At 51.5% G+C, this 13,034-nt stretch overlaps 5 non-coding genes across 5 annotated transcripts; 4 read left to right on the forward strand and 1 right to left on the reverse strand.

Moving 5' to 3' along the window:
* Positions 1-6,925: 6,925 nt before the first annotated feature.
* Trnak-cuu lies at positions 6,926-6,998 on the forward strand. Its single transcript has one exon. It is a non-coding gene; the product is annotated as a tRNA-Lys (tRNA).
* A 1,519-nt stretch (positions 6,999-8,517) lies between these two features.
* Trnak-cuu lies at positions 8,518-8,590 on the forward strand. Its single transcript has one exon. It is a non-coding gene; the product is annotated as a tRNA-Lys (tRNA).
* A 437-nt stretch (positions 8,591-9,027) lies between these two features.
* Positions 9,028-9,100, reverse strand: Trnak-cuu. Its single transcript has one exon. It is a non-coding gene; the product is annotated as a tRNA-Lys (tRNA).
* A 352-nt stretch (positions 9,101-9,452) lies between these two features.
* Trnak-cuu lies at positions 9,453-9,525 on the forward strand. The gene has a single exon. It is a non-coding gene; the product is annotated as a tRNA-Lys (tRNA).
* Positions 9,526-10,653: 1,128 nt separating this feature from the next.
* Trnak-cuu lies at positions 10,654-10,726 on the forward strand. The gene has a single exon. It is a non-coding gene; the product is annotated as a tRNA-Lys (tRNA).
* Positions 10,727-13,034: the final 2,308 nt, after the last annotated feature.

Below are 13,034 nucleotides of genomic sequence, written 5' to 3' on the forward strand. Positions count from 1 at the left end.
CCTCCACCCTATCCACTTGATCCACTCCCCTCCTCCACCCCATCCACCTGATCCACCCTCCTCCACCCTATCCATTTTCTGATCCACCTCTCCCCTCCCCCTCCACCCTATCCACTTGATCCACCTCCCTCCCCTCCACCCTATTCACTTGATCCACCATCCCTCCCCCTCCACCCTATCTGGCCTGATCCACCTCCCTCCACCCCATCCACTTGATCCACCTCTCCCTCCCCCTCCACCCTATCCACTTGATCCACTCCTCCCTCCCTCCACCCTATCCACTTGATCCAATTCTCCTCTCCCTCCTCCACCCTATTCGTTTGATCCACCTCCTCCTCCACCCCATTCACCTGATCCACCTCCCCTCCACCCCTTGACATCCATACTGACCACCTCTTCCTCCCTCCACCCTATCCACCTGACCTCCCTCCACCCTATCCACTTGATCCACCTCTCCCTCCCACTCCACCCTATCCATCTGATCCACCCCTCCTCCCCTCCACCCTAATTCACCTGATTCACCCTCCCTCCACCCTATCCACTTGATCCACCATCCCTCCCCCCTCCACCCCATTCACTTGATCCACCCTCCCTCCCTCCCTTATCCACTTGATCCGCCCTTCCCTCCCCCTCCACCCTATCCACTTGGATCTTAATCTCCCCTCCCTCCACCCTATCCACTTGACCACCCTCCTCTCTCCACCCTTATCTCCGATCCACCCTCCTCCACCCTATCCACTTGATCCACCTCCTCCACCCTATCCACTTGATCCACCCTCCCTCCCCTCCACCCTATCCACTTGATCCACCCTCCCTCCACCCTACTCACTTGATCCACCTCCCGGGGCGAAGCATTTTTCACTATAACTAAGTTTCTATAATCACTTTACACTTTCTGATGATCACAATTTAGTCTATGTTCCATGACATATTTCATAGGGTGTATAGGCACCCCAGTAGGCATGTGTGTAACCAGCACCCCAGGAGGTCAGGGCTGTAAGGCATGTGTGTGTCCACCAGGAGGTCAGGGCATGTGTGTGTCCACCAGGAGGTCAGGGCTGTAAGGCATGTGTGTAACCACCCAGGAGGTCAGGGCTTGTAGGGCATGTGTGTGTCTCCCCAGGAGGTCAGGGCTGTAGGGCATGTGTGTATCCTGGGCTATGAAGTCAGGGCTGTAAAGGTGTGTGTCCCCCAGGAGGTCAGCCAGGGCATGTGTGTCCCTCTGGTGATATCAGGGTTGTAGGGCATGTGTGTGTCCCCCAGGAGGTCAGGGCTGTAGGGCATGTGTGTGCACCCCAGGAGGTCAGGGCTGTATGTGTCCCCAGGAGGTCAGGGCTGTAGGGCATGTGTGTGTTCACCAGAGAAGTCAGGGCCAGGGCATGTATGTGCCCTGAGGAGGTCAGGGCTGTAGGGCATGTGTGTGTCCCAGGAGGCCGCCAGGGCATGTGTGTGTCCCCAGGAGGTCAGGCTTGTAGGCATGTGTGTGTCCCCTCAGGAGGTCAGGGCTGTAGGGCATGTGTGTCCCCCAGGAGGTCAGGGCTGTAGGGCAGCATGTACCCCAGGAGGTCAGGGCTGCAGGGCATGTGTGTGTACTCCCCAGGAGGTCAGGGCTGTAGGGGCATGTGTGCACCACCAGGAGGTCAGGCTGTAGGGCATGTATGCCCCCTGGTGAGGCCTGTGGGGCTGTAGGGCATGTATGTGCCCCCAGGAGGTCAGGGCTGTAGGGCATGTGTGTGTCTCCCCAGGAGGTCAGGGCTGTAGGGCATGTGTGTGTCTCAGGAGGTCAGGGCTGTAGGCATGTGTGTGTCTACCCAGGAGGTCAGGGCTGTAGCATGTGTAAATCCTACAGGAGGTCAGGGGCTGTAGGGCATGTGTGTGTGCCCCAGGAGGTCAGGGGCTGTAGGGCATGTGTGTGTCCCACAGGAGGTCAGGGCTGTAGGCATGTGGCAAAGTTCCTGAGGAGGTCAGGGCTGTAGGGCATGTGTGTGTCCACCAGGAGGTCAAGGCTGTAGGGTATGTGTACCACCAGGAGGTCAGGGCTGTAGGGCATGTGTGTGTCCCCAGAGGTCAGGATGTAGGGCATGGGCGTGCCCCTGAGGAGGCCAGGCTGTGGGGCATGTGTGTCCCATGAGGTCAGGGCTGCAGGGCGTGTGTGTGTGCCCCCAGGAGGTCAGGGCTGTAGGGCATGTATGTAAACTACCAGAGGTCAGGGCTGTAGGGCATGTATGTAAGCCCCCAGGAGGTCAGGGCCAGGGCATGTATGTGCCCCCAGGAGGTCAGGGCTGTAGGGGCATGGCAGCCCCCAGGAGGTCAGGGCTGTAGGGCATGTGTGCCCCCTGTGGAGGTCAGGCTGTAGGGCATGTGTAAACCACCAGGAGGCTCGGGGGCTGTAGGCATGTGCTAAAGCCCCCTCAGGAGTGTCAGGCTATAGGCATGTATGTGCCCCCAGGAGGTCAGGGCTGTAGGGCATGTGTGTGTCCACCAGGAGGTCAGGGGCTGTAGGGCATGTGTGTGTCCCCAGGAGGTCAGGCCAGAAAGTATGTGTGTGCCCACCAGAGGCCAGGCTGTAGGGGCATGTGTGTCCCCAGGAGGTCAGGGGCTAGGGCATGTGTGTGTCCACCCAGAGGTCAGGCTGTAGGGCATGTATGTGCTCCTGAGAGCCAGGCTGTAGGGCATGTGTCCACCAGGAGTCAGCTTAGGCATGTGTGTGTCTCCCCAGGAGGTCAGGCTAGGGGCATGTGTGTGTCTCTCAGGAGGTCAGCTGTAGGTATGTGTGTCCCAGGAGTGTCAGGCTGTAGGGCATGTGCCCCAGGAGGTCAGGGGCTGTAGGGCATGTGTGTGTCCCCCAGGAGGTCAGGGCTGTAGGGCATGTGTGTGTCTCAGGAGGTCAGGGCTGTAGGGCATGTGTGTGTCCCCAGGAGGTCAGGGCTGTAGGGCATGTGTGTGTCCCCCAGGAGGTCAGGGCTGTAGGGCATGTGTGTGTCTCCCAGGAGGTCAGGGCTGTAGGCATGGCCAGGAGGTCAGGGCTGTAGGGCATGTGTGGCCCCCAGGAGGCAGGGCTGTAGGCATGTGTGTGCCCCCAGGAGGTCAGGGCTGTAGGGCATGTGTGTCTCACCAGGAGGCTGGGGCTGTAGGGCATGTGTGTGTCTCCCCAGGAGGTCAGGGTTGTAGCGCATGGTGTGTCTCCCCAGGAGGTCAGGCTGTAGGGCATGTGTGTGTCTCCCCAGGAGGTCAGGGGCTGTAGGCGTGGGTGCTCCTAGGAGGTCAGGGCTGTGGGGCATGTGTGTCTCCCCAGGAGGTCAGGGCTGGTGGCATGTGTGTCCCCAGGAGGTCAGGGCTGTAGGGCATGTATGTGCTCCCGAGGAGGTCAGGGGCTGTAGGGCATGTGTGTGCTCCCCAGGAGGTCAGGGCTAGGGCATGTGTGTGTGTCCCCAGGAGGTCAGGGGCTGTAGGGCATGTGTGGTCTCCCAGGAGGTCAGGCTGTAGGGCATGTGTGTACCCCAGGAGGTCAGGCTGTGGCATGTGTGTGTCCACCAGGAGGTCAGGGCTGTAGGGCATGTGGGTGCTCCCCAGGAGGTGAGGGGCCGTAGGGCATGTGTGCCCCCAGGAGCAGGGGCTGTAGGGCATGTGTGTGTCTCCCCAGGAGGTCAGGGGCTGTAGGGCAGGGTGTGTCCACCAGGAGGTCAGGGCTGTAGGGCATGTGTGTGCCTCAGGGAGGTCAGGGCTGTAGGGCGTGTGTGTTCACCAGAGGTCAGGGCTGTGGGCATGTATGTGTCCCCAGAGGTCAGGGGCTGTAGGGCATGTGTGTGTGTCCACCAGGAGGTCAGGGCTGTAGGGCATGTGTGTGTTCTCCCAGGAGGTCAGGGCTGTAGGGTATGTATGTGCCCCCAGGAGGTCAGGCTGGCATGTGTGTGTCCCCCAGAGGTCAGGCTGTAGGGCATGTGTGTGTTCCACCAGGAGGTCAGGGCTGTAGGGCATGTATGTGCCCCAGGAGGTCAGGGCTGTAGGCATGTGTGTCCCCAGGAGGTCAGGGGCTGTAGGGCATGTGTGTCCACCAGGAGGTCAGGGCTGTAGGGCATGTGGCTCCCCAGGAGGTCAGGCTGTATGGCATGTGTGTTCCACCAGGAGGTCAGGGCTGTAGGGCATGTGTGTTCCACCAGGAGGTCAGGCTGTAGGCATGGTGTTCACCAGGAGGTCAGCTTGGGCATGTGGTGCCCCCCAGGAGTCAGGGCTGTAGGGGTATGTGTCCCCAGGAGGTCAGGGCTGTAGGGCATGTGTGTGTCCACCAGGAGGTCAGGCTGTAGGCATGTATGTGCCCCCAGGAGGCTGTAGGGCATGTGTGTGTCCACCAGGAGGTCAGGGCTGTAGGGCGTGTGTGTCCCCAGGAGGTCAGGGCTGTAGGCGTGTGGCTTTTTCCCCAGGACGTGAGGGCTTAGAACATGTGTGTGTGTCCCGAAGGAGGCCAGGGTTGTAGGGCGTGTATGTGTGTGTCCCCAGGAGGTCAGAGCTGTAAAGCATGTGTGCGTGTTCCCAGACGTCAGGGCTGTAAAGCATGTCTGCGTGTCCCCCAGGAAGTCAGGGCTGTAGGACATGTACGTCCTCCAGGGAGGTCAGGGTTGTAGGGCATGTGTGTGTGTGTCCCCCAGGAAGTCAGGGCTGTAGAGCAAGTGTGTGTGACGTGTATTCCTTAGGAGGTGAGAGCTGTGGGGCCTGTGTGTGTGTTCCTCAGGAGGGGGGACCCTATGATATGTAGGAAAAAACTCTCCAGCAATAGGTAGAGAAGCATGTTAAAGAAGAAGAGGTTGCAGCAGGAAGAAAATAAGAGGAAATATTTGTTAAAGAAACAGTTAGATTCAAAGAAAATAGAGTGCGAGAAAATGGCTCAAATATCAAGGAAGAGCAGAGGCCTTCCACCAACAAAACAGAAGCGTTTACTCCCCCAGAACAAACACCTAGCTGATGCAGTGAAGACTAGGAATAAAACAAAACCAAATGAGTGAATATTACAAGGGAAAGAAAACTAAATATTTTGTTTGCATAGATCATGGAACAGCTTATTTGTCTTATTTTAGTACTACATATGCTATTGAAGCCCCAGTTGGCGGTGCATTAGAGACAAATCCCTTTGGTAAGTATTACATTTTGAATTCTCACACAATACAGTGCAAAAAAAAGGTTACCTTTTAGTTTATCTTTCCTCAATAATGGTGCACAATTAAAAAAATAAACTCATTCAAGTTTAGTAACAACTAAATATTGTGAAAAATATTGTTATAATAAGCTTACAAGTTTGATTTTGAGTTACTGTGTATTTTAATTATTAGGCGCTCACGGAATGAGTAGCAATGTGATGAATTAAGTTAAATATGGTAAAGACTTCTGTAGGTGTTCTCCCAAGCTAAAAAAAAAGAATAATAAAATAATATATATATATATATATATATATATATATATATATATATATATATATATATATATATATATATTATAAACAAGACCCAATAAATTCCCTGCTAATGGCTGCTGTGTCGATGTTACACCTAGCCAGCTCTTTTGCCACAAGGGCAGTTCTTCTTTCAGGACGCTCATTTGTGCCTGTATCCAGAAGGGTCCTGACATTCCATGCAGCGACCATAAGAGGTTGTATAGTTGTTTTTGTTTGAATCTGTGACTATGATTGTGTTTTCCACTGCCTAAGGATGACCTTACTGGGTGCGGTTGCCCAGTCAGGTTGGTTCCTTAGGCAGGCTATGTTTAGGGCACCTTTTCTAGCCCTCTCCCCCTATGGGGTGAGTAGAGTGGCTCCTCGAAAGGGCTGCCCAGTCACACAGGCAGGACCGGATTGCACTGCTGCCTAGATCCCAGTGCATAAATGGTCATCTTATTTATGGCGCCCATGTGTAGAGTTGTGACTGGAGAGTCCAGGTAGTCATCTGTGCCTGTCTCCGTCGCCACTCGTCTGTCGCCATAAGACTTTTGGGGGTATAGGGGGTTTAAAAGGTGATGTGAAGTATGATGAGCTAGATGATGGTGCGCATGAGGTGATCTATGTGGTGAGGCGGGAGCGCAGGCTGCAACCACACATCTTGGCTCTTCCCATTCTTGATCCAGTGTTGTAACGACTGGGGAGAGGGAAAGTGGCAATGGACTGCCGACAACCCAGTTTGTTGGGTTTCGCTTCAGTAGCCTGTCCATCATGCATTGCCTTCATCCATCAGTGAAGTTGTTGGGTTCTCAATTTGGTCACCTCTTCCACCTATACCGCCGTTGGGGTCTTGTTGAAGTTCTGTAAGCCTGATGCAGGGCTCCACCGCAGAGTTTTTGTTTGGGGTTTACTCCCGTAGCCTTATACCTGCCAAGGTTAATCCGCAAGGTAGCGGGGCAGTGGTTAGTAGGCACCAGGACATGTCCACATGTCAGTGGGCCTATGCGCCGTTCCTGGGGGGCCCACTGCTGCTCTGAGATCCCCTGGTGTTCTAGCCTGGGCCCACAAGGCACCCAGTTACCGTGTGTTGCCACGAGGAGGCACAGCAGATATCTTGATGGTGACGAGGCTGTGTACTGACAGGCGAGGACCTGTGCAAGTTGCTTCCCGGTTCACCACACGGGCTAACCAGCGGCAGTAGCTGAAAGCGAGAGGGAGCAAGCAGTGCTTGTACCTTAAGACTAACATAATGCTGCCACACGACGCACATTACACCACCTTGTGCGCAGTCACACACACACACACACACACACACACACTGAAGTCGTTATATATAGACAGGACAGACAGACAGACAGACAGACTGTGAGAATCATTTGAGGCATCCGTTGTTTACTTCTGAGGCCTGGGACTTTAGTATGATCTTAACCGCATCACTACTAGCAGTTACCCTTAGATAATGGTTTCTCAGGTTTCTAACACACAAGCTCTTAGCAGTAAGCCCGGCTAGCTCAGTCGGTAGAGCACGAGACTCTTAATCTCGGGGTCGTGGGTTCGAGCCCCACGTTGGGCGAAACTCTTGCTTTGTTCGACAACATGAGTGGTGGAGGACCATCAGATGTGAGTAAGTGTCAACTCGGGTACCTGTTCCTGTCATGATGTCATGTTGCCAGTCATTAGTCAAAGATGTGTTATGTCAGGATCCATCTGTCAAAGATGTGTCATTTGGTGAGTCATTACTCAAAGATGTCGTATTATTTTAGCGTCATTGAGGTGCAGTTGGCCTCAATCCCGCGTTTCCTACTTAGCGTTGCCAATCCTCTCTCTCCTTGAGGTGTGAATTCTAAGCTATCACTAGTGAGCGAAGGCGGGGTAGGTGTCTTCATGGGGGGAGGGATTGGGGGTGAGGAGGAAAGTGTCACCCGGTCAAATTCTGGTGGTCTGCCTGCATTGACTCTCCGTCACCTGGTCACCCAGGCCTGTCTCTGCATTGACTCCTCGGTCACCTGGTCACCCCAGGCTGGGCTCTGCATTGACTCTTGGTCACTCTGGTCACCCCAGGCCTGTCTGCATTGACCTTTGGTCACCTGGTCTCACCTCAGGCCTGGCCTGCACTGGACTCTCCGTCACCTGGTCACTCCCAGGCCTGCCTGCTGCATTGACTCTCGGTCACCTGGGTCACCCCAGGCTGCCTGCATTGACTCCTCGGTCACCTGGTCACCCCAGGCCTGTCTACAGCTGATCTCCCGGTCACTCTGGTCACCTCAGGCCTGCCTGCATTGACTCTCGGTCACCTGGTCACCTCAGGCCTGCCTGCATTGACTCTCGGTCACCTGGTCACCTCAGGCCTGCCTGCATTGACTCTCGGTCACCTGGTCACCTCAGGCCTGTCTGCATTGACTCTCGGTCACCTGGTCACCTCAGGCCTGCCTGCATTGACTCTCGGTCACCTGGTCACCTCAGGCCTGCCTGCATTGACTCTCGGTCACCTGGTCACCTCAGGCCTACCTGCATTAACTCTCGGTCACCTGGTCACCTCAGGCCTGCCTGCATTGACTCTCGGTCACCCCAGTCCTCCAGTCCTGCCTGCAATGACTACAGTCGTACTTAATCTGCAGTTCAGCAGAAAACCATCAGAGTTTTATTTCTCAAACTTGTTTAACTGTTGTTAGAACAGTGTAATTATTAACTTTGTTACCCGCTAAAGGGTCTCGTGCTCTACCGACTGAGCTAGCCGGGCTTATACTAGTTCTCTAGTGTGTTAGAAACCAGACAAACTAAGATAAATATCCTGGCCGTAGAGTGACTTGATCTCCTCTGCTGATTAAATTGGTCTGGCATCAGCCGAATACAATATTAAAAGTGGCGTCCCCACACTGAGGGGGAGAGAGTCTCCTAAGGCCTTACTACAGTCCCAGGTCTGAGAACTGGACCTTAGGTAACTTTCGTCGTTATATATAGACGGACAGACAGACAGATTATGTTTACTTCTGAGGCCTGGGACCTTAGTATGATGTTAACCGCGTCACTACGAACAGTTACTTATAGATAAAGGTTTCTCTGGTTTCTAACACACTAGCTAGTAGCATTAAGCCCGGCTAGCTCAGTCGGTAGAGCACGAGACTCTTAATCTCGGGGTCGTGGGTTCGAGCCCCACGTTGGGCGAAACTCTTGCTTTGTTAGACAACATGAGTGGTTAAGGACGATTATGTGTGAGTAAGAGTCACATCTAAGATCACGACAACTTAACTTTATTCTAGTGGACATTTAGGGAGACAGTTGACATATATATATATGTGTTCTCTGTACTGTACAAACACCGGAACTTTGATAGTAACTACACATACACCACATGTGTTTACCTTCAAGTACCCCAGTGATGCTAAAATAGTCACACATCTATGACTGACTCACCACATGACACATCTATGACTATTGACTCACCACATGACACATCTATGACTGACTCACTACATGACACATATTTGACAGATGGGTCCTGACATGACACATCTTTGACTAATGACTCGCAGCATGACAGGTGACTCTTCTTATACATGATCGTCCTTCACCACTCATGTTGTCTAACAAAGCAAGAGTTTCGCCCAACGTGGGGCTCGAACCCACGACCCCGAGATTAAGAGTCTCGTGCTCTACCGACTGAGCTAGCCGGGCTTAATGCTACTAGCTAGTGTGTTAGAAACCAGAGAAACCTTTATCTATAAGTAACTGTTCGTAGTGACGCGGTTAGCATCATACTAAGGTCCCAGGCCTCAGAAGTAAACATAATCTGTCTGTCTGTCCGTCTATATATAACGACGAAAGTTACCTAAGGTCCAGTTCTCAGACCTGGGACTGTAGTAAGGCCTTAGGAGACTCTCTCCCCTTCAGTGTGGGGACGCCACTTTTAATATTGTATTCGGCTGATGCCAGACCAATTTAATCAGCAGAGGAGATCAAGTCACTCTACGGCCAGGATATTTATCTTAGTTTGTCTGGTTTCTAACACACTAGAGAACTAGTATAAGCCCGGCTAGCTCAGTCGGTAGAGCACGAGACTCTTAATCTCGGGGTCGTGGGTTCGAGCCCCACGTTGGGCGAAACTCTTGCTTTGTTCGACAACATGAGTGGTGGAGGACCATCAGATGTGAGTAAGTGTCAACTCGGGTACCTGTTCCTGTCATGATGTCATGTTGCCAGTCATTAGTCAAAGATGTGTTATGTCAGGATCCATCTGTCAAAGATGTGTCATTTGGTGAGTCATTACTCAAAGATGTCGTATTATTTTAGCGTCATTGAGGTGCAGTTGGCCTCAATCCCGCATTTCCTACTTAGCGTTGCCAATCCTCTCTCTCCTTGAGGTGTGAATTCTAAGCTATCACTAGTGAGCGGGGTGTCGGGGTAGGTGTCTTTCTATGGGGGGAGGGATACTTGGGGTGAGGAGGGAAAGTGTCACCTGGTCACCTCAGGCCTGCCTGCATTGACTCTCGGTCACCTGGTCACCTCAGGCCTGCCTGCATTGACTCTCGGTCAACTGGTCACCTCAGGCCTGCCTGCATTGACTCTCGGTCACCTGGTCACCTCAGGCCTGCCTGCATTGACTCTCGGTCACCTGGTCACCTCAGGCCTGCCTGCATTGACTCTCGGTCACCTGGTCACCTCAGGCCCACCTGCATTAACTCTCGGTCACCTGGTCACCCCAGTCCTGCCTGCAATGACTACAGTCGTACTTAATCTGTAATTCAGCAGAAAACCATCAGAGTTTTATTTCTCAAACTTGTTTAACTGTTGTTAGAACAGTGTAATTATTAACTTTGTTACCCGCTAAAGAGTCTCGTGCTCTACCGACTGAGCTACTTAGCTCAGCTAGCCGGGCTTATTACTATTAACTAGTGTGTTAGAAACCAGACAAACTAAGATAAATATCCTGGCCGTAGAGTGACTTGATCTCCTCTTCTGATTAAATTGGTCTGGCATCAGCCGAATACAATATTAAAAGTGGCGTCCCCACACTGAAGGGGAGAGAGTCTACTCAGGCCTTACTACAGTCCCAGGTCTGAGAACTGGACCTTAGGTAACTTTCGTCGTTATATATAGACGGACAGACAGACAGATTATGTTTACTTCTGAGGCCTGGGACCTTAGTGTGATGTTAACCGCGTCACTACGAACAGTTACTTATAGATAAAGGTTTCTCTGGTTTCTAACACGCTAGCTAGTATCATTAAGCCCGGCTAGCTCAGTCGGTAGAGCACGAGACTCTTAATCTCGGGGTCGTGGGTTCGAGCCCCACGTTGGGCTAAACTCTTGCTTTGTTGTACAAAATAAGTGGTGGAGGACGATCATGAGTGAAGACGAGTCACCTCTGCTCACTGTTCATGTCATGTTGCGAGTCATCAGTCAAAAATGTTTTATATCAGGACTAATCTGTCAAAGATGTGTAATGTGGTGAGTCAGTAGTCATTGATGTCATTTGGTGAGTCATTACTCAAAGATGTGTCACATTATTTTAGCGTCACTGAGGTACAGCTGGCCTCAATCGTTTCCCACTAAGCGTTGCCAATTCTCTCTTTCGCCGAGGTGTGAACCCCGAACTCTGAAGTGTGAATTCGAAGCTTTTCCTAGTGAGCGCGAGGGGGTGTCGGGGTAGGTGTCTTTCTATGGGGGGAGGACGGGATACTTGGGGTGAGGAGGGAAAGTGTATATCAGTTGGGAGAGATTACGATGTAAGATGGCGTGTTGAGAACACCGACGGGGTTTCCTCAGCTGAGTTTTATCGTCTAGTTCTAGCCAGATGAACACACTAAAGTTACACTAAGATGAGAGGGGGATGAAATCATGTTCTAAGTAAGGTGTTCCTTTGCAAAATTGGGCATTTATGAGCACCACATATAGTATATTTATTGTAATACAACTTGATGTGAACAAAAATGGTTCAGTTGGGATCAGTCCAGTACAGTACCCGGGTATATTCTGACTATTTAAAACCTTAGATATAAAACTGACATAGGCCAAATTCTTCCTGATTTTGCTTTCTTTAATGATTCTTCGTGGTCGAGCCCTCGTCTTCTTAAACTCTGTTATTAATCTGGCCTTTGCCAGAATACTCCCCTGCGGCAAATCTGCGGTGTTGACCTATGGGAGACCAGACGCGGATCGGGGGTGGGGGGGAGGGGGGGTCCTGGGCGTCAGGGCCTTCCTTTTCATCAGAAAATTCCAACACTTTTTCTTTAATGCAGTATTGTCCTATGGCGCTTTTGCTTAGCAAAATGTAATCACTATTGACTTAGAATATCTCCAAATATCAAGTGCACATGGCTTCAAAATGGCTGCAAATTGACCATGATATTAGTCATGCAAAAAAAAAAAAAATCTGCAGGCTTGCAGCGACCCCCTCCCCCATATCCCCCCAGCATCAATAACCGTCTGAGAAATCACTTGGAAACGACCAACAGAATCAATTGCAGACAATTTGGGTTCAGGAAAGGGAAGTCCACCTCGACTGCGATAGCCCTGGCATGTGAGAACATAGCCAGATCCGCAGCCAGTGGTAGACAATGTATTCTAACTCTCCGGGATGTAGCGAAGGCGTTTGACGAAGTCTGGCACGACGGTCTAAAATATAAGCTCGTCCAACTCGGACTTCCCACCATCATTGAAAAACTACTTTGCAACTTTCTTGACGGCAGAAATGCCAGACTGAGGGTAGGACAACACACAGGAGAGACCTTCCCACTCATGAGCAGAGTCCCTCAGGGCAGCGTCCTCTCCCCCACCCTATATATTATCTACACAAGTGACACCCCGCCTCCCACTAGAACAGGTAACGAAGATATTATGTAAGCAGATGACGTCACTTAAATTACAACACTTCGAGGAAAATCAAGAGTACTACAGGTCGACAATGCCAGACGGGAAATAGAAAGGGTAAATAACTATGAAAAAAGAGGAAAATCCAAACCAGTCTCCCGAATTTCACAGTGATGTCCTTATGCAGAAGGAAAACCCATCCATTAGTAACCAATAATGCCCAGATAGAATACAAAAGCAGAGGCACCCTCCTGGGCCTGCACATATCCACGACAGGTTACTCCCATCAGGTCCACACCTGCAAACCTGGAAAGAAAAGGCAAGAAGAGAGCTGAGAAAACTACCGCTTTAAAGCGTTTCCTGAGAAAATAAAATTCCGCCTGATGACATCACTTATCATACCGATATTAACTTACCCAGCAATACTTTTTCATACTATGAGCACCATGCAATTATTAAAATTACAGGTGGTCCAAAATGAAGTCCTAAGATTCGTCACAGGTGAAAGATACCCCTTGAACAGAACCACAGCCGAGATACATAGAGACCTGAGAATAAAACCCATCAACCAGCAGCTGCACACCCTGGCCAGCAGAGTCTCGCAAAAGATAGAACGATCAAAGCAAGAACTCCTTCAAAGACTCCCACCAGATAACGATAACAACCATACATGGTTCCCAAAAAGTTACCAAACCTCAAAAGGTCCATTACCACCCCCGATCTATACGGTCAGGTAATAGACAACTTACCTAGACCAGCATCCGCCAGTCGGGTTGGCGGAATATGAAATAAGGCCCTC

Source organism: Homarus americanus, unplaced genomic scaffold, assembly GCF_018991925.1.
Source record: "Homarus americanus isolate GMGI-L3 unplaced genomic scaffold, GMGI_Hamer_2.0 scaffold54679, whole genome shotgun sequence".
Lineage (NCBI taxonomy): Eukaryota > Metazoa > Arthropoda > Malacostraca > Decapoda > Nephropidae > Homarus > Homarus americanus.